The sequence below is a fragment of the Hemiscyllium ocellatum genome, chromosome 4, assembly GCF_020745735.1.
Source record: "Hemiscyllium ocellatum isolate sHemOce1 chromosome 4, sHemOce1.pat.X.cur, whole genome shotgun sequence".
Lineage (NCBI taxonomy): Eukaryota > Metazoa > Chordata > Chondrichthyes > Orectolobiformes > Hemiscylliidae > Hemiscyllium > Hemiscyllium ocellatum.
In genome coordinates, this window is record NC_083404.1 from 63,970,843 (window position 1) to 63,998,419 (window position 27,577).

A 27,577-nucleotide genomic window follows, 5' to 3' on the forward strand; every position below is an offset into this window, starting at 1 on the left:
TATGAATAGTCTGATTCGCCTGGGTACTTAACACCCAGTCGTGACCACCCTACAACCATGTCTCTGTAATGTGTCTCAAGTGCTTCTAGTACACCTATGGTAGATAGCATGAGCAGAAAAATCTCCTGATCAGACATGTTTGATGTGGAGTAGCATCCTTAAACTAGTTACTTGTTCAAGGGGAAAATCTCTATGTGTACTGCTTGCCTCCTACACTGTTAAGTGTAAGGGAATATTTCAATTGTTAAGCTAGATGGATAGGTGACGGACAACTATTAGGAGATAATAGCCAAGATTCAGATTGATTACACTTACATTGGAATGAGAGTCATAGAGTTATACAGCATGAAAACAGACCCTTCGGTCTAAACCATCCATGCCGACCATAATCCCAAACTAAACAACTCCCAGCTGCTTGCACTTGGCCCACATTCCGCCAAACATTTCTTATTCATGAATGTTTCTGAATGTCTTTGAAACATTCTAACTGCACTGCATCCACCTTTTGGTTTTAAAATAAACAATAAGAAGACAGCTATATATTAATGTCATAGGTTGTGTTGTAAAATAGAAAGAATGTGCTGAATGACAGCAAACAGAATTTTTTTTTAATTCAAAGAAGGAACTCAAAATAATCATGAAACTATAGAGCAGCCATCTTAATATCAGTATTGGGGAACATAGAGGAACCTGTAACTTATTATAATGGTGCAAGATTGGAAAATATTGCTGTATTCTTCATAAATCACTGAAAACTAACATACAGGTATCACAAGCAATTCAAAAGGTAAATGGTGTGTTAGCCCTAATCGCAAGAGGATTTGAGTACAGGAGCAAAGAAGTCTACCTTCAATTGTACAGAACAACAATGTGACCACATTGGGATTACTGTGTGCAGTTCTGGTCCATTTGTCTAAGGAAGGATATATTTACCTGAACATACTGTCATGACCCATTGGGATAGTACATTGGATGTCGAGTGCCATTATTAATGGATTGTCACAAATGTTAGAAAAAGTCAAACTATCAAAAATTTACTTGACTGATGAATTCAGGCTACAAAAAATGTCCGTCAGGTTTCTATACTTAACAAGCAAATGCTGTTCATTATGAACAACTTGTCATTAATCCACGGAAAAAGGAAATGGGAATGAATATACAAACAGAAAAATCTGATAGCTTCTGTGGAGACAAATCAGAGTTAACATTTCAGGTCCAGTGACCTTTCTTCAGAACTTATGGTAGCCAAGAAAAGGTTGATATTTATCCAGAAGATGGGCTGTGGTGAGGGGATGGCAGAGTAAAGGTAAGTGGAGATAGAACCCAAAGAGAGAGAAAAAAACAGTTGGACAAAGGAGTAATTAGAAGTCAGTCTGAGGAAATGAAATAGCTACTAATGGGGGCTGTTAGAAGAGGCCACATTGTGAACAGCGAATGCAGTAGATTACATTGAATGAAGTGCAGGTAAGTCGCTGCTTTACCTAAAAGGTATGTTTGGGCCCTTGGATACTGAGGATGGAGGAAGTAAATGGACTGATGTTGCACCATCTGTGGTTAAAGGGGAAGATGCCATAAGGCTGCGAGGAAGCATTAGGAATGAAGGAGGCATGAACCAAGATGACTTGGAGAGAATGGTCCCTGGAAGGCTAACAAGGAAAGGGTGGAGAACATGTGGCTGGTGGTGGTATCCTGCTGGGTCTGGTGGAAGTGGCAGCTTTTGGTCCTTTGGATATGAACAATAGTAGAATGGTAGGTGAGGAAAAGGTGGACCCTCTTACTATTGTGAGAGGGGAGAGAGGGAGTGAGGGTTGAAATGTGGGAGATGAATTGGACTTGGCTGATGGCCCTGTCAATTATGAGTTGTGCTGGGGAATCCTTGGTTGAGAAAGAAGGTGGATAGTTCAGAGGCCAGCAAATTGAAGTTAGTATCATCAGAACAGATGTGACAGAGATAGGGGAACTGGGAGAATGGAATAGAGCCTTTACAGGAAGCAGGGTGCAAAGATGTGCAGTCAAGATGTCTGTGGGAGTCAGTGGGTTTCTAATATTTATTGGTAGTTAGCCTATCCTCAGTTAGGAAAATGTTGAGGAAGGAAGGGAAGTGGCAGAGATGTATTAAGTGAAAGTGAAACTGAGATGGAAGTTGAAAGTGAAATAATAAACATTTCTAATTCAGAATGACAGTTGGAAGCAGCACCACTGATGTCATTGATATACCAGAGAAATAGTTGTGGATGGGGGCTGGAGCAGGACTGAAACATGGAATGTTCCACATACCCCACAAAGAGACATGCATAACTAGGGCCTATGCAGGTACCCATGGCCACCCCCTGACCTGAAGAAAATGAGAAGAGTTGAAAGAGAAATTGTTCAGAGTGAGGGTGAGCTCAGCCAGGTGGAGGAGAGTGGTGATGGATTAGGACCATTTAGACCTTTTCTCCAACAAGATTTAGACAGCTCTGACACCTTCCTGAGAGAGGATGGCCATGAATATAAATTGTACATCTATAGTAAAGAGGAGGCAGCTAGAGCTCACAAACTGGAAATTCTATAACTGAGATAAAGCATCAGAGGAATCGCAGATCTAACTGGGAAGGGATTGGACATGGGGCGATAAAGTTGAGTCTAGATAGGAAGAGAAGAGCTCCATGGGGTGGGACCAGACAGGAACAATGGGTCTGGGCAGTCCTGTTGGTGGATTTTGGTAAAGAAATAGAAATAGGCTGTGTGAGGCGGGAAACCATAAGCTTGAAGGCAAAGGGAGGAAGCTGTAAATGTGCTCTGATCTCCAGCATCTGCAGTCCTCACTTTCTCCTGGCAAAAGGAGGAAGACCACCAGATAGACACACAAAGAGAGATACAACATGGATAATAAGGGTAGATAAAGAGAAACAAAATCAGTGAAACACAGTTCAATAATACCAGTCTGGATCTCAAGAATTAGGGTTGTTTTCTTTGAATTTCTTCTAAGTTCTTTTAGTTCTTTGCTATTGACACAAGTTTGTTTGCCCACTGATGTACACATTTTCACTCACTGATTGAAAATTTATCCTTTCAATATCTGTGTGGGCATTTTATATCTCCTTCAACAGAGAATGTTTAGTGGAACCAACTAAATGTTACTAGAGAAGTTCTGAAATATTCACACAAGAGAAAGAGAAGCATAGAGAGAGAGAGAGAAAGTTTCTGTGCTTCCTGTTTGCAGACTAGTTGCTTCTGCCGCACTGAACCCCTAGGTTCACTGGTCAGGAGCCAATAAAAATATTACTGTCAAGCAATAGTTACTCAGTTTAGAGACCATTATGTCTACTCTCAGAATCATAATGTAATACAGCATTGAACGGGGCCCTTCAACCCAAACTGGTTCATGCTGACTATGGTGCCCACTCAACAAGTTCCAAATGCCTGCATTTGGTCCATATCCCTCTAATCCCTTACCCATCCATGTACTTATCCAAATGTTTTTTTTAATTGTTGCTATTGTACCTATCTGAACCACTTTCTCTGGCAGCCCATTTCATATATGCACCATTCTCTGCATGAAGAAGTTGCTCCTCACATCCATCTTAAATCTTTCTCCCTTACCTTAAACCTATGCCCTCTAGTTTTCAATTCCCCATCCCTGGGAAAAAGACTATATGCATTCATCTTATCTATGTCCCTTATGATTTTATACACCTCAATAAGGTCACCCTCATTCTCCAATGTTCCAAGGAATAAAGTCCTATCCTCTCCCTATCACTCAGGCCTACTAGTCCTGACAACACCCTCTTTAATATACTTTGCACTCTTTCCAGTTTAACTATGTCTTTCCTACAACAGGGTGACCAAAACTGTACACAATACTCCAAGTGCGGTATCACCAAAAACTTATACAATCATAACATTATGTCCTAACTCATATATTCAATGCCTCAACCATGAAGGCCAGCATGCGAATGCATTTTTCACCACCCCGTCTACCTAAGACGCCACTTTCAAAGAACCACAGAACAACCTCGATTGTCTGAACGAGACAAACAAGGAGTCTTTTGTTTGGAGAACTGATTGTTCAGATAACTGATCAGGGTTCCTGTGGCAGTGGAAGTAGCAGGAACAGGGTTCCTGTGGTAGTGGCAATATCAGAAACAGGGTTCACATGACAGGCGACAATAGCAGGAACAGGGTTCCCGTGGCAATGGTAGTAGCAGGAACAGGGATCCCGTGGTGTTGGCAATAAAAGGAACAGGGTTCCTCTGGCAGCAGAAGTAACAGGAATGCAGCTCCCATTTGGTGGCAGTTGCCAGAACAGAGTTCCCATGGCAGCAGCAGGAACAGGAACAGGCTTCCCATGGCAGTGGCAGTAGCAGGAACAGGGTTCCCGTGACGATGGCAATAGCAGGAACAGGTCCTGGTGGCGAGCCTGTTCCTGCTCCTGTCGCCAGCCCAGGGTGCCTGCTCTCTCTGTGCCTTATTTAAATTTAATAAAATTGTATGGGAACTCAAGATCTTGTTTGGATAACTGAAGTTGTTCCATATGTACTTGAATTCCAAGGTCCATCTGTTCCACAACACTCTTCAGGGCTCCTTCTCTTGCTCTCACTGTACCAGGAAAAGGCAATATTGTACACAACTTTCAATGTACTCCATTTTAAAACTGCAGCTGATCCCCACCCAGTCTCTTTGGTTTAAAACAGCCCCTTCCCTTTTTTCTGCCCATGATCTAAAAATAAGGGAAATAAAAAAGATATTGTATTTAAAATACTAAGAGGGCATACAACAGATGTTCAGCCAACTGTTTCCTGGGATTATGGGTCTATCACATGAGGAGAGATTGCGATGATTGGACCTGTATTCTCTGTGGTTTAGAAGGATGAGAGGTGATCTTTTTGAAACATGTAAAATTCTTCAATGGACCACTGAGGAAAGGATGTTTCCTTTCTAGATACAGTCTCAATATAACGACAAACCTATAAGGACTGAGATGATGAAGAACCTCTTCACATGAAGCAAGTGAATCTTTGGAACTCTTTATCTCAGAAGATTGTAGATGCTTAGTCATTAAGGAAGAGATTGATAGATTTTAGTCACTAATTACATCAAGGCATGCAGGGACTGTGAAAGAATCTGTTGCTGACGTTGATGATCAATCATGGTCGAGAATGGCAGAGCAGGCTAAAGGGGCTGAATGCTTAATGTTCCCAATCTGCGATGGCATGACATTTGAACACTGAGAATGAATTTCTGAAAGGAGAGTTATTTTTAACGTGTGTTACTGAATAAGGTAAAAAAACAAATCTCGGAGAAGGTGCCAAATAAGCGACTCACAATCAAAGGTCATTGCATATGGAGCCAGCGATCAAGAAACAGGTTGAATTGAAAGATAGTTGAGAAAAAAAAAACAAGCAAAGAGAAGTAGTTAAAGAAAGTTTTGGATGTTGGCAGAAACTGGGATGTGTGACCTATAGGACATACGTGTCAGAATCATGATTGTTCATCTCACAAATGAATCATTTGGGATCACGCATTGGAAATGTTGGTATGGATTTTCAACTAGCTTCAAGGCAATATCAGAGACGTTTTGTCAGAACCAAAAAAACCCAATATGCTTGTTGACTGTCATGTTCCTTTTTCTTGGTCTTTTTCAAAGAGGCCAAGTTGGAAGGTCAATGAATCCTTGCCTTCAATAGTGGGCATCTACTGGAAGCATCAATGGATCTGTTAAGGCCTATGTAGGCCCCTGTCATTTCTCCAGTCACCCACAATGTGTGGCTAAAACACAGGCAGTGAATGGAAGCAGACTCAGTAAAGGAGAAATGCTCCTAAATAATTCATGGTTGCAAATGATCCCTCAAGTTATATGTGGAAGGGATCCCATTACCACCTCTCTCCATCCCACCAGACTGCCTGTTGGCATGCCAAACATTTTTTTCAAAATTTTAAAATGGAGGAGAAGCAGTTCCATGTTGGAGCAGTCTCTTTCCCTCCTTTGCTTCTGATGGTAGATTTGTGTAATTTGAGTGGCCTTCAGCATTGGGAAGCTGCTCATCATCTTTAATTGGATTGTGAGCATGCCCTCTGGCTATTAATCAACCATTGTTAAGAAATGTTATTCGTGGGTGTCTAATTTGACACAAAGTACCAAACGTGGACGATTACACAAAATGTGGGAAGTTTACCAGGCTTGCAGATTATACAGATAAGTGAGTAGAAATTGAATAGATTGAACTTAAGCCTTTGCACCCAGAGACCTAGGTTCAAGCCCCACTTGCTATACAGAAACGTAGCTAAGGGCGGGACAAGACTGGCAGCTCAATATTGCAGGATACTGATGCTACTGGAAGGGTATAGGGGAGGCAAGGAGAAGGGAGTGTATCATTTTGATTAGGGAAAACATTAGAATATTCCTGGGGGTCGGAAATAAGAAAGGGATGATCATATTGATAGGATTGTACTAAAGGTGCCTCAATAGTCAGTGGGAAATTGAGGAGCAAATATGTAGGGAGATTGCAGATAGCTACAAGAATAACAGGTTTCCAAAGTAGGGCATTTTAGCTTTCCAATTATACGCTGGGGCTACCATAACATTTAGGACTTAGATAGAGAGGAATTTGTTAAGTGTGTTCAAGTAAACTTTCTCAATCAATGGCCTTTCTACAGATGGGGCAAATCATGACCTCCTGTTGGGAACTTAGGCAGACCACTGACTGAGGTGGAGGAGATCTTTGGTACCAGTGATCATAATGCTATTAGTTTTAAAATAGTCACAGAAAAGGATAAACCTGGCCCAAAGTTAATGTTCTAAATTCCAGCAAAGCCAATTTTGATGGTATTGTACAGGAATTTTCAAAAGTTGATTAGGGGAGGCTGTTAGCAAATAAATGGATGACTGACAAGGGAGAGCCTTTCAAAAGTGAGACAACAAGAGTTTAGGGAAAGCACGTTCCTATTAGTATGAAGGCCAAGGCTGTCAGAGTAGGGAACACTGGGTGGCATGAGATAAGGAGGCATTGGTCAAGAAAAATGAGATGTTTGTAGGGTGCACACAACTGACATAAACCAATCCCTTGAGGAATATAGAAGATGTAGAAGTACACTTAAAAGGGAAATCATGAGGCAAAAAGGGGAAATGAGATATCTTTGGTAGAGAAGGTTAAGGAGAATCCAAAGAAATTTTACAAGCATATTAAGGGCAAAAGAGCAACTAGAGGGAGAATAGGGCTCTTTAAAGATCAATAAGGCCATCCATGTGTAGAACCACAGAGAGATGGGTGAGATCCTAATCAAATACTTTGTGTCAGTGTTTACTGTGGAGAAAGACATGGAAGCCAGTGAATCATGGAAACAAATAGTGGTTTATTGAAAAGAGGTCATATTACAGAAGAGTTGGTGCTGGAGCTCTTAAAACATACAAAGGTAGATAAATCCCTGGGAACTGATCAAGTTTGAGAGATGTCTTGAAGCTAGGGAAGAAATTGTGAGGCCCCTAGCAGGGATATTTATATCATTGACAGCCACAGATGAAGTACCTTAAGACTGGAGGGACCAAACATTGCACCATTTTTAAGAAAGGCTGCAATGAAAATGAAGGAACCATTGAGCTGGATGTCAGTACTAGTAAGTTGTTGGAGGGGATTCTGAGACACAGGATCAACATGCATTTGGAAAAGCAGGACTGATTATTGACTTTGTGTATGGGAAATTGTGTCTCACAAACTTGGTTGATGCTTTTGAAGAGATGACCAAGATGATAAATGAAGGCAGAGTGGTAGGCATTATCTGCATGGACTTTACCAAGGCCTTTGACAAGGTTCCACATGGTAGACTGGTAAGTAATTTTAGATCACAGTGGATCCAGGATGAGCTAGCCAAACAGATACAATGATTTTAGGAGATGTTAGGTTTGATGTTAGGAGACAATGAGTGGTGGTAAAGGGTTGTTTTTCAGACTGGAAGTGTATCATCAGCAGTGTGTCACAACGATTGGCGTTGAGTCCCCTGCTGTTCATCACCTATTTAAACAATTTGCATGAGAATATAGGAGGTTAGTGAGTTTGCAGATGACACCAAAGTTGTTGGTATAGTGGACAGTGAAGAACATTAAGAGTGCAATAGAATCTTGATCAACTAGGCCAGTGAGCCAAGGAATGGCAAGGTGGAATTTAATTTAGATAAATGTGAGGTGTTGCATTTTGGTAAGACAAACCAAGGCAGGACTAACAAAATTAATGTTAGGGCCCTGAATGTGTTGTTGAACAGAAAGACCAAGGGGTGCAAATTCATATTTCTTTGAAAGTGGCTTTCAAGGTTAGATGGTGTAGTGAAGAAGATGTTTGCCATGCTTGCCTTCATTGGTCAAAGTATTGAGTAGAGGATTTAGAACATCATGTTATGACTTTACAAGACATTGGTAAGGCCACATTTGGAGTACTGCATACAATTCTGTTACTCTGCTATAGGAAGAATGTTATTAAACTGGAAAGGGTGCAAAAATGACTTAAAAGGAATCATGAGACTGAAAGGTTTGAGCTATAAGGAGAGGCTGGATGGGCAGCAACTAATTTACCTGGAGCGTAAAGTGCTGAGGTGTAACCTTACAGAGGTTTATCAAATTTTGAGGGACATATACAAGGTGTGTATTACCAAGGTCTTTTCCTCAATGTAGGGAAGCCCAAAACTAGAGGGCACAGGATTAAGGTGAGAGCAGAAAGTTTCAAAAGGGACCTAAGGGGTAACTTGTTCATACAGAGGTGATACATATCTGGAACAAGCTGCCAGAAGAAGCTGCCAAGGTGAGTACAATTATAATATTTAAAAGAAATTTGGATGGGTTTAGAGGTATAAGAGCCAAACTAGGCAAATGGGTCTATTTCAGTTTAGGAAACCTGGACAGCATGGACAAGTTGGGCCAAAGTGTCCTTTTCCATGTTATATGCCTCTATGATGCTATGACTTTACGTAGAGACATGTAATACCCTCTCTGAGCAAGTTAATTTGTAAATATATCCACTACATTGTGAAGGTGAAGTGAACTGACAATGAGGTGACTCCTTTTGGTAGAAGGAAGGAAGACATCATTTATTTTTGTATGCTATTTCTTGTAATAGTGGAGCAAAGTAATTTGGGACTGCAGATAAATACATTTGTAAAAGTGGCAATACAACTTAGTATGGCCATAAAGAGAGCAAAAGAAATCTTGGAATAATTTCTAGATATATAAAAGATCTAAGCAGAAGGTTCATCTTAAACATCTGTAGAACCGTTGTACTTTATTAAATGGATGATCAAGTGTCATTCAGGAAAACAGAAAGATGGAAAGCAACTTGAGACAAGTTAGCTTAACATTTGCCACTCAGAAAATATTAACATCTGTTAAGGAAATGTATAGCAGGATATTGAAAAAATCATAATAGAATCCACCAAAATCAATATGATTTGTAAAAGCAAAATGACATTTGACAAATACACCAGGTATGAGGTTCTACTAGAGAGTGCTGTTTAGTTATGTCCATTCAAGACAGAAATTCCCACACATTATCATCCAAATAAGAGCTTTCCAGAAATTATGTTGGTCTTTTGAATTTGCAAAAATCACCTGCCCCTTATCTGTCACAGTAGATCAATGTCTACTAACAATCATTGCAACATCTTCCTAGCTGGAGCAGAATGATAATAGAGCACTGGCTAAGTAAGAGTAAACCTAGAGTTAGGATTACTGGATAATTTTCAATATGGCATTTATGACTAATGGTGTGTCATAGATATTAGTGCTAGTACCTCATGGTCTATATTAATAACTCAAGTGAAATGGCTGAGTGTATTGCAATCAAATTTGGTGATGATATAAAGATAGTTGGGAAAGCAAACTGTCAGGAGGATACAAAGAAAGGAATTATGTGCTCTTCCGTGTGGTGTGTTGGTGGTTAGAAATAACGCAAGGTTGGTAGGTGGAGACACTGCCACCTTCCTATCTCCAACCAAATTGATGGAATTCCAACCCTGACTCCAATTAAGGAAAACAATTGGGAAGTTCACATGTATTTGAGGGCATAATCTTGGTATCCAGGGTTTTAAATCAGTGGCCGACTGGGAGTTTGTCATGTATGGAGTCTGATAAATAAACCATAAATGGGTCGTTAGTAGGCTCCTGAGCTGGAGATTGGGTGGGGGTAGTGGTGTGGTGTAGAGTAGTGGCCATGGGTGGGTCAATTGACTAACAGCTCTCACCAGGTGGGCTACCTGACCCCAGAGCTCTTGAGCCAAGGGGAAGATCGTGCACTGATTGATAAAGTGTCTGAGTGATACATCTGACGATCTGGACCAGAGGCAACCCAGGGCTCTTTCCAGCTGCCTACATGGAAATCTTGAAACACCTTGCCTCCACAAGACTCAGCCCAAGAAGTTTACAAAGTGATGTTGATAGATTGAGTGAGTGGGCCAAACGTTTTCAGAATGAATTACACTGTGGGAAGATGTGAATTTGCTCACTTTGGCAAGAAAAAGTAGAAACACAATATGATTCACAATACAATTAATTGATATTTAGGAATTTAAAGCTAGTTGCAGTAACAGTGACCAAGAAGCTAACAATGATCAATGTAAAAACCCATTTAAGACCCTAACATCTGAAGGGATGCATATCTGTCAACCTTGCCCTATTTGGAATAAATGTGACTCCAGAACCACAACAACATGACAATTCCTGAACTGCCCTCTGAATTAGATAGCAAGTGAAATATTTCAAGGGCACTTATCATTAGTTAACAATGATGGTCTTATCTGGTACTCTTATATCCCATGGAATTACAAAATAAATGAACAGAGCTTTTAACTACTTCAGTACGTAAGAAATATAAATTTATTCAGATACAGCAGGTAATAGAAAGTCAAATACAATGTTGGCCTTTATTGCAAGAGGATTAGGGTACAAAAGTAAGGAAATTGAACTAAAGCCAAACCGTACACCTCAGAACACATCTGAAGTATTATTTAAAGTTTTGCTCTGCTTATACTGGCAAAGAAAGCAGCTCAGAGAAGGTTTGGTAGACTAATTACTGGTATAAAATGATTATATCATGAGGGAAGATTGAGCAAGTTGAGCCTACACAAACTGGAATTTAAAAGAATGACAGATGAGCTTATTAAAACATATAAGATTCACAATAGTTTGACAGCGATGTTCAGAAGATAGTTCCTATTATGGGGGAGTCGAGAACTTTGAACTACAGTTTAAAATTGAGGGGCTTTGTATTTGAGACAAAGATGAGATTAAACATCTTCACTCAGAGGTCCTTGGGTTTTTGGAATCCTCTTCCCAAAGAGCAGTGGAAAATGGCTCATTGAATCAAAGCCAAATGACAGCAACTTTTGACCTATGACAGAGTTAAGGATTATGGGATGGAGGGAGGGGTCCTTTCGGATGGACAGGATAATAGAGTTAAGGCCACATTACATCCACAATGAAATGTGTAATAAGAATGACCTATCACTGCTCTTAATTTAAATACTGTGCAGCTGATTGTCATGTTAACATCAAAAAGTAATTTTGGAGCTGCTATTGTTTGTTCTTACTCTTGTTATTGCCAAGGTGTTGAAGGGAAGCTAATAGATTATCCCTGCTCCCTAACCACAGCAGCAATAGCCTCAAAAATTAACTTGACACGAAAGATTGAATGATGTACAGGGAGGCTTCAACGAGAACTGAATTCAAATGCATTAGAGAAGATGGATACTTTTTCACTAGCACAATGACATTTCGAAGGATAGAAATTTGTATAGGACAATGGAACAAACTAAGCAATAGCACATTGTTTCCATGTTATAAACTTACCTTTTTTTTAATTCTTTCATGGGATATAGGTGTTGCTGGCTGGGCCAGAAATATATGCTTGTCCCATTTGCCCTTTAAATGATGGTGATCTGCCTTCTTGAACTGTTACAGTCCATTGCTGTGGGTAGGCCAATAATGCCATGAGAGAGGGAATGACAAAACACATCATACACCTTCGAAATGCACTCTCTCCATCACCGATGCTCAGCAGCAGCATTGTGTATCATTGAAAAGATGCACTGCAGAAATTTGCCAAAGGTCCTTTAACAGCACCTTTCAAAGCCACAGCCTTCATCATCTCGTAGGACAAGGGGAGCAGATACATGGGAAATGCACCAGCTACAAGTTCCCTTCCACACACAAATCATCCTGACTTAGAAATATATCACCCTTCCTTCAGTGTCACTGTGTCAAATCTTAGTACTTCCACCTTAACAGCACTTTTGGTATACTAAACAGAGGATGAGTCAGTGACATCTACATCCCCAAAAATACAGATTAATGAAAATCTACATTAATGAAAAGCAACAAAGTCATAATTGGACGTTTAAAACTCCAGACATGTTAACTCCAGTGACACTCACTCCATGTTACATCATCAAGTGCCTCATTCTCTTCATTAAATTCTCACCAATGATTCCATCATTTCATAATCATATTGAATGTCTAACTGGGAACAATTTGTTGAGTAGGTGATAAATAGATGTGCCTCATGTCTGAGCATTCATTTGGAATATGTGCAGAGAATGTCTAACCTCTTCAGCAGCATGAGATGGAGGTGGAATAGAATTACATTGGGCCATGAACTTTCCAGAATCTCTATAAACAGAAAAAGATGCACTCCCTTGCTTGACACTGATTGACCAGAAACTGGACCAGATCCATAACTGCCACAGTTTTTTATAGCCAGCCAATAAATGAGCATTCCACTGTCATTGATTCACATCTTGAGTCCCAGTATCTCTCATTTATCAACAAGTTCTCAGTGTGGTCAAATACTCTCCACCTACTTGATACATGTAACCTCAACAAACTCAAGAAATGCAACAGCACCCTAGATGAGCTACCCTCTTAATTGATATCATACAATGGATGAAACTTCTTTTATCTTTACTTTGCCTGTACATCCATTATGGCATAATGATAAATGTTCTAGTAAACAAGTTAGCCGTTAACTAGGCTGTATTCCTCATCACAGCAGCTCGTGAGGTTTAAATTCAATTAATTGAAATATGGAACTCAAAATTTTCCTCTGTCATAGTGAATTATGAAACCTTCAATGTTTTAAAAATCTGTCTGATTCATTAATCCCTTATATTACAGGAAATCTGCTTGCCTACCTGGTCTGATTCCAGACTCACAGCCAAGCATTTGACTCTTCACTGCCTTCTGAAAGCCATTCAGTTCAAGGGGAATTAGGGATGGGCAATGAATACTGGTCTTGTCAGTTTCATCCACGTCCCATGACAGAACAAATTATTCTGTAACCCACGTAATCTGCCTGAGATGTGCAGTAGCATTGCATTAAATCCTTGATCAACTGCATCTCCAAAATATGTCACTTCTGGAGACCTTTGTATAGGAACTACCCTCAGCTTTAATTTTTCTTCACACAATCCTGACTTGGACACAAATTGCTATTTCTTCAATATCACTGTCTGAAATCCAGAACACCCTTCTGAGCAATATTGTGTGAGCACATTCACCAGTTAAACTGCAAAAACCCTCCACTGGAAAGCTGAGATAGGTAGTAAATGCTGGTGTTGCTCATGATGCCAATTCCAATAATTAATGCTTAGAAATGTATTTCAGTCATAGATTTTTTAAAATAAAACTAATAGGTTGGACTTTTTGCACAAATTATTTTTGTTATCGGGGCACAGACAGATCTTTCTGCGGCCAACAGCGAAAAATCAGAATGGTGTGTTGCCTCTCTGGTGCCAGGATCAAGGTTGTCTCAGAGAGGGTGCAGACTGTTCTCAAAGGAGAGAGGGACCAGCAGGAGGTCATTGTACACATTGGTACCAACAACATTGGAAGGGAAAAAGATGAGATTCTGAAAGGAGAATATAGAAAGTTAGGTAGGAATTTAAAAAGGAGGCCCTCAAGGGTAGAAATATTTGGATTACTACCAGTGCCATGATCTAGTGAGAGTAGGAGTAGGAGAATAGAGCAGATGGATGCATGGCTGAGGAGCTGGTGCATGGTAGAAGAGTTCATATTTTTGGATCATTGGAATCTCTTCTGGGGTAGAAGTGACATGTACAAGAATTCAGAAAAATGTGAGATGCTGCATTTTGGAAAAGCAGATCAGCCCCTGAGTTACACGCTTAATGGTAAGGTCCTGGGGATTGTTGGTGAACAAAGAGAGCTTGGAGAGCAGGTTCATAGCTTCTTGAAAGTAGAGTCACAGGTAGATAGGTTATGAATAAGTTATTTGGTATAATTTCCTTTATTGGTCAGAGCATTGAGTATATGAGTTGGGAGGTCATGTTGCGGCTGTACAGGACATTGGTTAGGCCACTTTTGGAATATTGTGTGCAATTCTGGTTTCCTTCCTATCAGAAGGATGTTGCTAGATTTGAAAGAGTTCAGAAAAGATTTACAATAATATTGCTGGTTTAAAGGATTTAAGCTATTGGGAGAAGCTGAATTGCTGGGGCTGTTTTCCCTGAAGCCTCAGAGGCTGAGGGGTGACCTTTTCAAATTTATAACATCATGAGGGGCATGGATAGGATAAACAGATAAGGTTTTTTCCCTGGGTTGGGGGAGTCCAGAACTAGAGGGCATATGTTCACGATGAGAGGGGAAAGATATAAAAGGGACCTCAGGGGCAACTTTTTCATGCAGATGAGCTACCAGAAGAAGTGGTAGAGGCTGGCACATTTACAGCATTTAAAAAGCATCTGGATGGTGTATGAATAGGAAGGGTTTAGAGGCAGATGGGCCAAGTGCTGGCAAATGGTTAGGATATCTGGTCGGCATGGACGAGTTGGACCGAAGGGTCTGTTTCTGAGCTGTACATCACTATGACTCTAATAAGAACAAATCCTTAGATTTATATGGCAATTAAATAATTTGTTTACAGAATGCTGTTCAAGATTTAATGTTTACTCAGGCATTCCATCATTTAATCCATATTTTAGTTGTAAGATTGCAAGATAAATGTGATTTAGGTCCATATGGGCAATGGTAAATGTTCTTACACTTCTGACAGAATTTAAATTAAATTAACATTTTCAGAATGTTTTCTAAAATTTAACTGAGACAGCAGTGTTACTCCAAACAATGGGAATGCGTGCTTGTTTAAATATAAAGCTAGCAATTACTTTGGCAATGATTTTCAAAAATTTATCATGGGTTGCAGAAACATTATACCCTAGAATAAATTTGCTGCATAACATAAACCTGTAGGTTTCTCTAAATAAAGAACAGAGCATCACATGTCACACAGTGTCTTATAATTTTACAATCCACAGACATGGTGCAGTCTTCAGTATTTTTTCAATTCAGATTACTGTATTGTTGAAATTGCAACATTGTAGGCTTAAGTTTGTAAGGTTTGTTATTACAGCTGTCAGAAAATTACAAAGTGTAATGCAGATTTGTGCTCAGAACTAAGCAGATGTATTTATTTCCAGATAACTCAAGACAAAAACTTCTTAGCTTACTGGTATTTATAGCACTGACAGTAATTTGGACGCTATGTTGAGTTGAGATTCGGATTTAATTTGATATAATGATCTGATCTCATGTCATTGCTCATGAGTTGGCGATTTTCTTGAGTTAGCTTTTATTTTAGACAGTAGATAACTGGTTCTTATGTACTCACCTCAAGTTTCATTTGGATTAGTGTCAAGTGTGATGGCTGAAAAACTCCCCACTTCACTGGATGAGTGCAGCTACAATGACACTCAAGAAGCTTGACACCATCCAGTACAAAGCAACCTAATGACTAGCCCCACATCTGTTAACACTGCTCCCTCACAGCGCAAAAGATCCGGGTACAATTCCAGCCTTGGGCGACTGTCCGTGTGGTGTTGGCACCTTCTTTCCGTGTCTGCGTTGGTTTCCTCCAGGTGCTCCGGTTTCCTCCCATAATCCAAAAATGTGCAGATTAGGTGAATTGACCATGCTAAATTGCCATAGTGTTCAGGGATATGTAGGCTAGGTGCATTGGTCAGGGGTAAATGTAGAGTAATAGGGTAGGGGAATGAGTCTTGGAGTGTCAGTGTAGACTTGTTGGGCTGAAGGGCCGGTTTCCACAACGAATTGATGATCCACTTTCCCTATCAATGATGCTTAGTGGCCATAGTGTGTACAATGATCACATCTATTTCGAAGGGCAAGGAAAGCAGATACATGCACATGCCACTAACTGTAAATTTCCCTCCAAATTACTCACCATCCTCGAGAAAGTCAGCTCACGATCATGCTCTCAAGGGCAACTAGAGATGGACAATAAATGCTGGTCCAGCCAGTAATGCCCATGACCCACAAATGAATAACAGAAAAATGGGTTTATAATGGTCACCACAATAAATTTATAAATTTTCACCACAACCACATTGTAAAATTTGCTTGTTTGTTTATATAGCTGAATCCATCTGACTGAGGATATTACCCACAATAATCTATGTTTGAGCTGGGCCGTTGGAATCTCCTTCCTCTCTAGTGTAGGGCTCTCTCTTCCACGAAGATGGGTCCCTCAGATTAAGACAGATTTTCTTCTGGGTCTTCTTGGGTTGTTGTATGGTCATCTGCTACAAATATTGCTGTGGTTCTTCCATGCAAGTCTTTGCTGAGTCTTCATTGTGGAGGTGGGGGGGGGGGGGAGGTTTGCCTAGGTTAGACAACCCTCACTCTGGACCTTCCCAAATATTCTGTGATCTTTGGCCAAAGGGGTCATGAGCTGGGTTAAAGTGATTCAATGAGATCATTCACTGTTGCCATGCTGGGAAGGTATAAAGTACACATACTCAGGCAGTCAAGACAACAGAATCTCTAATTGACACTTCTCTCACACATATCTCTTGAACTTTTGTAACTTTCTTGATCTTAGTTTCCACTGTTCTCTGTAGCTAATAGCTGCTGGCTGGTTTTTAATCTAGTTCAGCCAATTTTCTGCCAGGCCCAATTTCTTCAGTTGTGAGTCAATTTAGAATGTCCAATTTTGGGCCTATTAGTCCCTTAGCTTCAAAATAGATTTCTAATCTGGATGCTGCCACTAAATTATATTACACCTTGTATGAAAATGGTGCATTATTCCATAATATTATTATGGAAACAGATACTAAGATGGATGTGCTTGCTTCTTACTACCAAGTCAATGTATCTTTTGATGGAATTTGCAGAGATAGTTGTCTGAAGGAAGTCTACAAACCATCCCCACCTTGGGGCGGCACAGTGGCACAGTGGTTAGCACTGCTGTCTCACAGCGCCTGAGACCCGGGTTCAATTCCCGACTCAGGCGACTGACTGTGTGGAGTTTGCACATTCTCCCCGTGTCTGCGTGGGTTTCCTCCAGGGGCTCCGGTTTCCTCCCACAGTCCAAAGATGTGCGGGTCAGGTGGATTGGCCATGCTAAATTGCCCATAGTGTTAAGTAAGGGGTAAATGTAGGGGTATGGGTGGGTTGCGCTTCGGTGGGTCGGTGTGGACCTGTTGGGCCGAAGGGCCTGTTTCCACACTGTAAGTAATCTAATCTAATCTAATCTAAACCATCCTCCCATCCAAAGCCTTCAACATTGTCTCCCTTTACCACTTGTGTAAAGTGGAGCAATGTGTACAAATTCTATGATTAGAATCCATAGAATCCCTGTAGTGTGGGAACAGGCCCTTCGGCTCAACAAGTCCACACCAACCCTCTGCAGATTCATTACAGCAACTCTACAAGACTATCTCAAAAGCAGCTTCAAGATTCAAAAGATCTACCACCCTGAAGGGCATGTCTAATTGCATGGAAGCACCATTACCTGCAAGCTCTCCTGCAAATAACACACCATTTTGACTTGGAACTATATCATCATTGCTTCACCATCTCTAGGTCAAAGTCTTGTATTCCCTTCCTCACAGCATTCTTATCAGTAGGATAGCAGAAGTTCAAAAAGGCAGTTCACCACCACCTTTTTAAAAGTAAACTTAGTGAAAATGATTGTTGTTTCTGCCAGTACTGCCCACATCCTGTGAAGAAAAGAGAGCAATTTTCTGGATAAGGCAGCAGCCTGAAGAGAGCTGGAGACTCAGGAGAGCTGGAAGCCAGGGACAGCAGAAACCTAGGGAGAGTAAGAGTGTCTTGAGAGCAAAACATGAAGAAAGTGTTTGGGAACCAAGTCAGAGCAGGGACAATTGTGAAATATGCCACAATAAAAATTCACAATGTTGACTTCTCCACATCCTGATGTTGCCTGCTTGCTGTGTTCTTCCAACCTCCTGCTTGTCTGCAATGAAAGTAGAAGCATGTAGACAGCAGGAGCCCAGAGTAAGCAAAGGTTGGGACAGAGCAGATGGAACAGTCACTCAGAAAGAGAAGATGGACAAAATAAAAGGCACTGAGAAAGCAGAGCATGCCTCTGTCCATCGCTCACATGCTTACTGTTGATCATGGACCTCTAGCTGCTCAGTAATATTGCCCATCTATGAGCAGGTCTGTACTACAGACCTCATAGAAAGTCTCGGATAATCTTCTTCACATCCCTCCACCCACCCCTAGGCCAATCCTCTCTCCCAGGCTTGGAGGGGCTGCACTATTCCAACATTCTCCTGACAAGCTTCTCAACCATTAGCTTCCCCAAATGTAAGTTTATTTCAAATCTCTACTACTGATGCCTTATCCGACATCACATTTTGTTGACAAACCTTCAATTTTTTACTGACTCATATAGATTATCATTCCTTGAATGTCATAAATATCCAATTATCATTCATGGTCCAATTTTTTTTTACTCAGGTTTGTTCTCAAGGATCAATTAGGAGTTAAGCCCATTGTCTCAGAATCTGGTGCAGGAACTGCCAGCTGCCAAGATTGCCCATTTATAAAGACCACCTCAGTGCTCTCGAATCTCGTACCCAATTGTAAGGAAATCTGTAAAAACCAAAAACAACCCTCAAGATCTCACTCCCCCAATCTACTATACAAATCCCATACCATGCCAACTCTTTCCATCTCATGCCCTCTGCCCACCCAATCATCCTACTTATCCTCAATGCCAATCTATGTCTCTCTATCTACATCCATTGTCCTTCTTACCTTCCATACCAACTTAATGCTAAATCATGAAAACTCAAATCTCCATTCATTACCTTGGTCATTATCCCTCTGCCAATTTAGTGTCAATTTATGTCAACAAATGTTGTACTACCACAAGCATCTCCCTTTATATCTACTATTATTCACAATGGGGAAGGGTCAGAAGCTATGAAACAATAAAAGTTCTCAGTATTTGGTATAGACTTTTAGTATACTTAAAAAGCAGTCTCATTGATTAAGACTCCAATCAATGCATTTACATTCTTCTAATACTTAATCCATTACATAACAAAATTCTCCAAGTACATAGTTCCCTAAAAAAACACGTATTAACTTCAAGTACTTGATTCCTCAAAAATACACTTGTATTCAAAGACACCCATTAAAGAGAGCTAATCCAGTTATAATGACCTCTAAACAATCAATCATTTGGTAAAATAAAAACACCCTCCAATCCACTGAGATAATAGTAGACTTTGGGAGTAGTGAGACAGCATCAATCCTAAATTGATCTCTCTCCAAATGCAGTGTTAGCATTCATTTGAAAAGGACTAGAATATGAGAGCAGATATATACTGCTGAGGCTGCATAAGGCTCTGGTCAGAGTGCATTTGGAATATCATAAACAGTTTGGGTCCCTTATTTATGAAAGGGTGCGCTTGTGTTAGAGAGTCCAGAGGAGGTATACAAGAATAATCCTGAGGATGAAGAACTTCTCATATGAGGAGCTGTTGAGGACTCTGGTTCTATACTCAATAGACTTTAGAAGGATGAGGGAGCGATCTGATTGAAGCTTACCACAGGGACTGGTTAGCTCAGTTGATTGACACAACTAGTTTGTAATGCAGAATGATAGTATGGGTTCAATTCCTATGCTGGCTGAGTTAAAACCACCAGCAGCCACTTCTTCAGGGTGGCTCAGTGTTTAACTCTATTGTCTCACAGCACCAGGGGCCTGGGTTTGATTCCAGCCTTGGACAACTGTCTGTGGAGAATTTTTGTGTTCTCCATAAGTTTCTGCCGGGTGCTCTGGTATACTCGCACAACCCAAAGAGGTGCAGGTTAGGTTAGGAGATGAAGAATCATCTACACTTGAAAGGTTAGCTTGCTTTGTCTCCATGAATGCTGCCTGGTCCATTCTATGATTTCTATGTAAAGAAATATTCGTTTAACTTGTAAGCACTATTTTTGTCAACTGTAGGCTTGCTGTTTAATTTTTTTAAAAATCATAATTTGGGGCATTTAATTGACTTGGCATTTTGTTAATTCCTACTTTCTGTGCACATTCATGTCTAATTTTAGAAACTCAAAAGGTAACTAACATGTCGTAAAGAGTCTGTCTGCAGAATACTGACATTCATGTAATTAATGATAGTGCAATTGATCGTGTCTCTGAAATTAGTACCAGAGAAAACACCAGTCTGGAATGAACATGAAAAGATGGATGTCTTTGACACTACATTAGACAGCTGTTTTTGAAAAAAAATATTTACACCATTGCATAGGCCATGAAACATAATTAAATAAAGAGCCTTATTTAGAGATTAGGTGCAAACACTCTCAGGGACAATGTGTACACAAGACATTCACAGCCAGAGATAATCTTTACTGATATCTCAATGCATGTAGCAGCATTGCCTTAAGGTGTAAAATAAAGCACTTAATTCATACAAAGGGACACTTGATTTCTCCTGAAGGTGTACTTCGTCTTTCTAAAAGGGTATCTTATAATTCACAACTTACAGGTTTCGAAGTTTCCCTCAAAATTCTAAAGTCCATGAATTAGTTTTCAGGAACTTGAAAAAAATTGTTTCTCTTTCGAACTACTCTATTAAATGTGCTGCTGACTATGTGAACCTTGAATAAGTTACACACCCCCTACTGTATAAATCTCTATATGGTCTCATGTGCAGCTCCAGTGGCCTAATGGATAAGGCACTGGCCTCCTAAGCCAGGGGTTGTGGGTTCAAGCCCCATCTGGGGTGTCTGACTCTTCCTTGTGTGTCCTTAATCTGCTTTGCAAACAACCGCTTATCTGCATTCAGTTGATGGGATGGGGTGTTCCCTGTTGCCTTACGCAGCACTTTGTGGTTAGCACTGCTGCCCCAGGGTGGCACGGTGGTTAGCACTAGCTGCCTCACAGCACCAGAGACCCGGATTCAATTCCCAACTCAGGTGACTGACTGTGTGGAGTTTGCATGTTCTCCCCGTGTCTGCGTGGGTTTCCTCCGGGTGCTCCGGTTTCCTCCCACAGTCCAAAGATGTGCAGGTCAGGTGAATTGGCCATGCTAAATTGCTGGTAGTGTTAGGTTAGGGGTATGGGTGGGTTGCGCTTCGGCGGGTCGGTGTGGACTTGTTGGGCCGAAGGGCCTGTTTCCACACTGTAAGTAATCTAATCTAATCTATCTCAGTAACCTATCGAGGCTATATTCCCCCACAAATTCACTTTACCTCAGGCTCTGACTGCTTGTGCATCCATCATTGCCTTTGTTCCACTATTAGTAGGTGCCTGCAGTTGTCTGTATCCAAAATTCAAGAGTAATTCCCTAAGCAACTTCTCCTCCAATCTACCTCTGCCTTCAGTTCTTTCATGAAACCAAACTATTTGATCAATATTTTGGTTGCTTCTTTCAGTTTCTTGGGATATTTTCTTCCTGGCTTTCTAAATATAAGCTGCTAATATAACAAGAACAAACTCCTCACTCACTTGTTTAAATAGCAAACCATATTGATTTAAATCACACAACACTATATTATTGATAAACAACTTCAAATAAATAGGCTGTGCAGCAAAGATAACTAAACCAAGTGGATGAAGGTGTTTCATATGAGCTTGTTAAATCATTCATTATAAATATTTCTCACATTGATTATAACCTGATTAAATTAACTGGAAATCTTATTTGCCAACAAAAAAAAATAGGTTACACTACCACAAAATTAAACTAAATTGCTCTTATTATTTGCTAAATAAAACTAAATGCTTTCATTCAGTAACTCTCTCTAGGGTTCTAATTATTCTTTTTATCTAGACTGCACGCATTACGAGGTATTCTTGGTTTTAATGAATGCATTTTCTACTTTGGGAATTGAAATTAATGAGAAGGTCTGTATAAAGAAAGCTAGGGGCAGCTAGCTTTGTCTAGACTAAGAACCAAATTATACATCATTTAAGTTTCTGTAAAGGAAGGAGAATTAAATCTGAAAGCAGAACTTTCAGGTTGAGTTGCTCTTGTGAAAATAAATTCTCAAATGCCAAGGCATTTGTCTAATAGATATTGCTTCCAATTTTACCTATGCATCTGAAAGAGTCAAAGATTCAAAGTGATGGGTAAAATGATGAATTGTTTTAATTTGGCATTTCAATGACTGCACCCTATGAGACTCCATATGTCAGCTCTCTATCCCAAGAGGTGTCATATTATCATTATCAAGAGGATTATGCACCTTAATCCAGTTGTGGCTCTCAAACTGTAAACAAATTGCTTGAGCTTCCTTCTTATGTTTTGTGATAACATGTGAACCCTTTGATTGAATTGCTTATAATCCATGTCTAACATTTCAATATCTTCTGCTTTATATAAAGGAGGCATTGACTTCAAATTAACCAATTTACTCAGTGCAAATGTTAACATTGTCACTTTGTTCTGGATGGTAGCTTTTTAAATGATAATTCATGTTCCAGCACATTTTTAACTGATCTAAATGAGGATTGTTTCAGTCAGAGCCACTAAAAATATTTATGTAATACATGGGCTGACAATCTAATCAGAAAATCTATTTCAATATTGGCAATAGCTTTTTTTATCAATGAAATTAGCGAAAATAACTTCTCAGTGAAACATCATCCTACATACAAAATAGGTCATTGCAAGTTCTGGGTCGTTTGTTAGATGAGTCCTCATGAAATGTTAGTAATAAATGTTAGTAAGAAGTAGCAGAATTCAATTTTGTTCTATCTGAACACAAAATAAATTGTGAGTTCAGGTTATGGTAAGGATAAGAGGAAAGTAAGAATTTTACTTTCCTCTTAACCTTACCATAACCTAAACTAATAATTTATTTTGTATTCAGATAGAATGACACTAAATTCACTAACCTGGAAACAGTTTTGGTGACAAAATGAACATAAATGCAATTCAGGGTTGTTTAGGTGAAACTGTGAACACATCCAAAGACACAAAATATTAAATCTTTTTCACTCTCAACAAACAGCCTGACAGTTGCCAGATCTTCTGAGTCTCTTAAGCATTTCCTGTTTATGCATTTTTTCTGTCTTCCAATTATGTTGCTTTATTTGTCAATGATATTCATTCATAATTAATTTTTAGGGCAGTTCTGGAAGCTCTCATAGCAAAACAGAAGCTGTTGCCAATTTTTCAAACTGGAAGGATGTCAGTAAAATTGACAGGAAAACTGAAGATTGCAAACAATACTTATTGCAACATGGGCTAGGAGATGGAAGATGGGAGCCCAATATTCCTTATTATAACGGTAGCATTACAGTTCAAGGAATCTACTTTTGCCTCCCATTGATACTTAAAATTTAAGAAGATGAGTATGAATTCTAAATGGGAATGACAAAGAAGAAATATTTTAAAAATGAGAAAACCAATATTTATTTGGATGACACTTTATAATTGATGTGAAAATGAATTGTTATGCGCTATTGTGAGTACTACTATAATCTTCTCTTACATTAGAGAGAGATGTAACTGAAGTACTTCAGTTGAGAATCACTGCCCCTCAGGCAAGAGGCAATAATCATAAATAAGGTCTTCACAGTTATTTAAACCAGCATAGGAATATAACCCATACTGTTTGTGTCAACCTGAATTGGCAGCAGCACAGCCAATTGAGCTAACTAACTCCTCCAAAGTTCGCTAGCCAACTTGTACTCAGCAAATGGATCTGAAGCCAAAATGTACCATCTATGTTGGCTAGACAGTTCAATCTATTGAAAATAAATTCTTAGATTCCTTGGATATATGGAGGATGTCATCATTCCCCACTTATATCTTTTATTTAGTAAGCTATCTTAATTTCTGAAATCCTTTTTTGCCCAACCTGGCCAATTTGTATATAGCAAGACTCTATTGTAGCCTCTATCTGATTGATTGCAATGAAAATAATTTGTCAGTTTAAGTGTTAACACATAGGAAAAGAGCAAAGAATGAAGAATAACAAGGAAAAAAAAAGCTACAAGCAAGGCTTGCGATTTAAAATTTGGTAACAGGACTAAAGGGTATGAATACTCAATTAATAATGTTCAAATAATGCCAAAGTCCAGACAGATTGTTTTACATACAGAACAAACTCTAGCCATGGGGTCTGACACCATGGAGTGAATTTCACAAATAAGTTCCCTGTGATAGAGCACATATTATGATTGTGGGCAGGGATATCAGGATTTCTTTACTGACATGGCATCTAACTTGCCCTAGATGTGTCCCTGGGCCAAATCTAAAAGGATACCCTCCCTGTACGAAGGGGATGTATACATTAACAAAGGGATCAAACAGCCTTAGACCTTTTCCTATCAGTGTGTTTTGAGAAGATTTGTAGCTCAAATTGAGGTGCTGGATGTAGGTTTGCTGGTTGAGCTGGAAGATTTATTTTCCAATGTTTTGTCACCATACTAGGTAACATCTTCATTGATCCTCCGGACGAAGCACTGCTGATGATTCCTGCTTTCTATTTATATGCTTGGGTTTCTTTGGGTTGACAATGTCATCTCCTGTGGTGATGTCATTTCCTATGGTGGTGTCATTTCCTGTTCTTTTTCTCAGGGGTTGGTAAATCGGGTCTAAGTCAATGTGTTTGTTGATAGAGTTCCAGTTGGAATGCCAAGCTACTAGTAATTCTCATGCATGTCTCTGTTGACTTGTCCTAGGACAGATTTGTTGTCCCAGTCGAAGTGGTGTCCTTCGTCATCTGTATGCAAGGATACTAGTAAGAGAGGGTCATGTTGTTTTGTTGCTAGTTGGTGTTCATTTATCCTGGTGGCTAGTTTTCTGCCTGTTTGTGCAATGTAGTATTTGTTACAGTCCTTGCACAGTATTTTGTAAATGACATTAGTTTTGCTTGTTGTCTGTACCGGGTCTTTCAAGTTCATTAGCTGCTGCTTTAGTGTGTTGGTGGGTTTGTGGGCTACCATGATGCCAAGGGGTCTGGGTGGTCTGGCAGTCATTTCTGAGTTGTCTAAAACACACTAAAACATGTTTAAAGATTATTAAACTCCATTATATTATGAACTTCCATTCAACACTTCTACATTTTAAAAAAGGACACATCTAATCTTCTAAATATCCACTTTTGAGCTTCAGACAATCTTAAATCTCAAAGTGAAAATATAATTGAGCTTAGACATTCACTGCCAACTAGGGAATTCACTCTGTTTATTTTAGAATTTTAATCTGCTTGTCTCTATGTTTTGCCTTGATCAAAAGGGAACAGCAATGCCCCCACTGCCTTCCTGAGATATTAAAGTATTAATTTTCTCTACTGACCTGCAAGAATTTGAATGCCCCAGAGGCAAGGTGGTATGTTTTGTCTTATAGATGGAATGTGGGAGGTTCACACGATCATTCCCTTGCCATTTAGGGATGATTTACATTTTCATCCAGAAATCAATAAGAACATCACAGTTGGAATTTGACTACTCCCCTATAGTTACAAAAAAGTGATTTGCAACAGATTTGACCATTAAGGGATGATTTGAATAACATTGTTTCTGAGGTGGAGTGGTTACTGCATTGTATCTTGAGTGGCATGTGACTATGAAGGGATGGCTGAGGGTTGTCTTGTTGGCAGTACTAAGTGTGATGTTGAGAGTTTTGTATAAAGGAAAGGCTGTTTCCTTTGTTCAGGGAGAGCTTTTTTCACAACCCCGTAAGCTCTGCAAGGTGTGTGGTAAAGGTTCCTCAAGAAAGCTTGTACTGCATAAATTCAGCTGTGTTTGAATTTAGAAATTTGGTTGCTTGTTCACAGAAGTTGGTGTTACAATTGCATCAAGTGTGTAAGAATCTCAAGGAAAAGAACCTCACACTCTCACCAGCAACACAACCACCACCCTGACCTTCCACCCCCCCCCACCCCCCCCCCCACACACACACACACACAGGCGCGCACATGCACACACACACACATACACGCACTTCAGGGTTAAGGAAGAGCACAGCAGTTCAGGCAACATTCGAGGAGCAGGAAAATCAACATTTCAGGCCAAAACCCTTCATCAGAAATGACACCACTTCTTCAGACACCTTACTGAAATCCACATACATCACAGCACCCAGTTTATCTTTATCCACCTGTTTGCTCACCATCTCAAAGAACTTAATAAAGTTTGTGAGACACAACCAACACTTCACAAAACCATGTTGACTATCCTTAATCAATTTATTCCTCTCTTGTTGATTATAAATCCTATCTCTTATATCCTTTTTCAACACTTTCCCCATAACCGAAGTCAGTCTATAATTTCCAGGGTCGTCTCTACTCTCCTTCTTGAAGAAGGCGACACATTTGCTATCCTCTAGTCTTCTGGCACTCTTCCTGTAGACAAAGATGACACAAAGATCAAAGCTAAAGGCTCTGTAAACACCTCCCTGACTTCCCAGAGAATCCTGGTTAAATCCCATCTGGCCCAGGGGATTTACCTATTTTCACACTTTTTAACACCGCCTCCTTGTGAACCTCAATCTTGTCTATTCTAGTAGCCTGTATTTCAATATTCTGTCGACAGCATTGCCTTTTTCCATTGTGAATACTTTCGAAAAATATTCATTTAGCGCTTCTCTTATCTCCTCGGACTCCACTCACAACTATCAACTTGCTTGGCCTTAATCTTTCTCTCATCATTCTTTTATTCCTGATATACCTACAGAAAGCTTTAGGATTTTCCTTGATCCTATCTGCTAATGACTTCTCATGTATCATCCTTGCTCCCTTTAGGTATTTCCTGGCTAACTTGTAACTCTCAAGTGCCCTAACTGAGCCTTCATGTCTCATCCCAACAAGCCTTCTTCTTCCTATTGACAGGGGATTTAACTTCTTCGGTAAACCACAGCTCCCTCACTCGACCACTTCCTCCCTCCCTGACAGGTACATAATTATCAAGGACAAGCACTAGCTGTTCCTTCAATAAATTCCACATTTCTATTGTGCCCATCCCCTGCAGTTTTCTTTTCCATCCTGTGATCCTAGCCGCATCATAATTGTGTTTCCCCTAGCAATAACACTTGCCCTGCTTTATACTATCCCTTTCCATTGCTAAAATAAACATAACTGAATTGTCACTATCACCAAAGTGTTCACCTACCTTCAAATCTAACACCTGGCCAGATTCATTACCCAGTACCAAATCCAGTATGGCCTTGCCCCTTGTTGGCTTATCTACATACTGTGTCAGGACACCATCCTGCACACATTGGACAAAAACTAACCCATCTAAAGTACTCAAACTATAGTATTTTCAGTCAATGTTTGGAAAGTTGAAGTCCCTCGTAACAACTATCC

At 39.9% G+C, this 27,577-nt stretch overlaps 1 non-coding gene across 1 annotated transcript; it reads left to right on the forward strand.

The window, feature by feature from the left end:
• The first annotated feature begins 20,969 nt into the window (after positions 1-20,969).
• trnar-ccu (transfer RNA arginine (anticodon CCU)) lies at positions 20,970-21,042 on the forward strand. The gene has a single exon. It is a non-coding gene; the product is annotated as a tRNA-Arg (tRNA).
• The last annotated feature ends 6,535 nt before the right edge of the window (positions 21,043-27,577 follow it).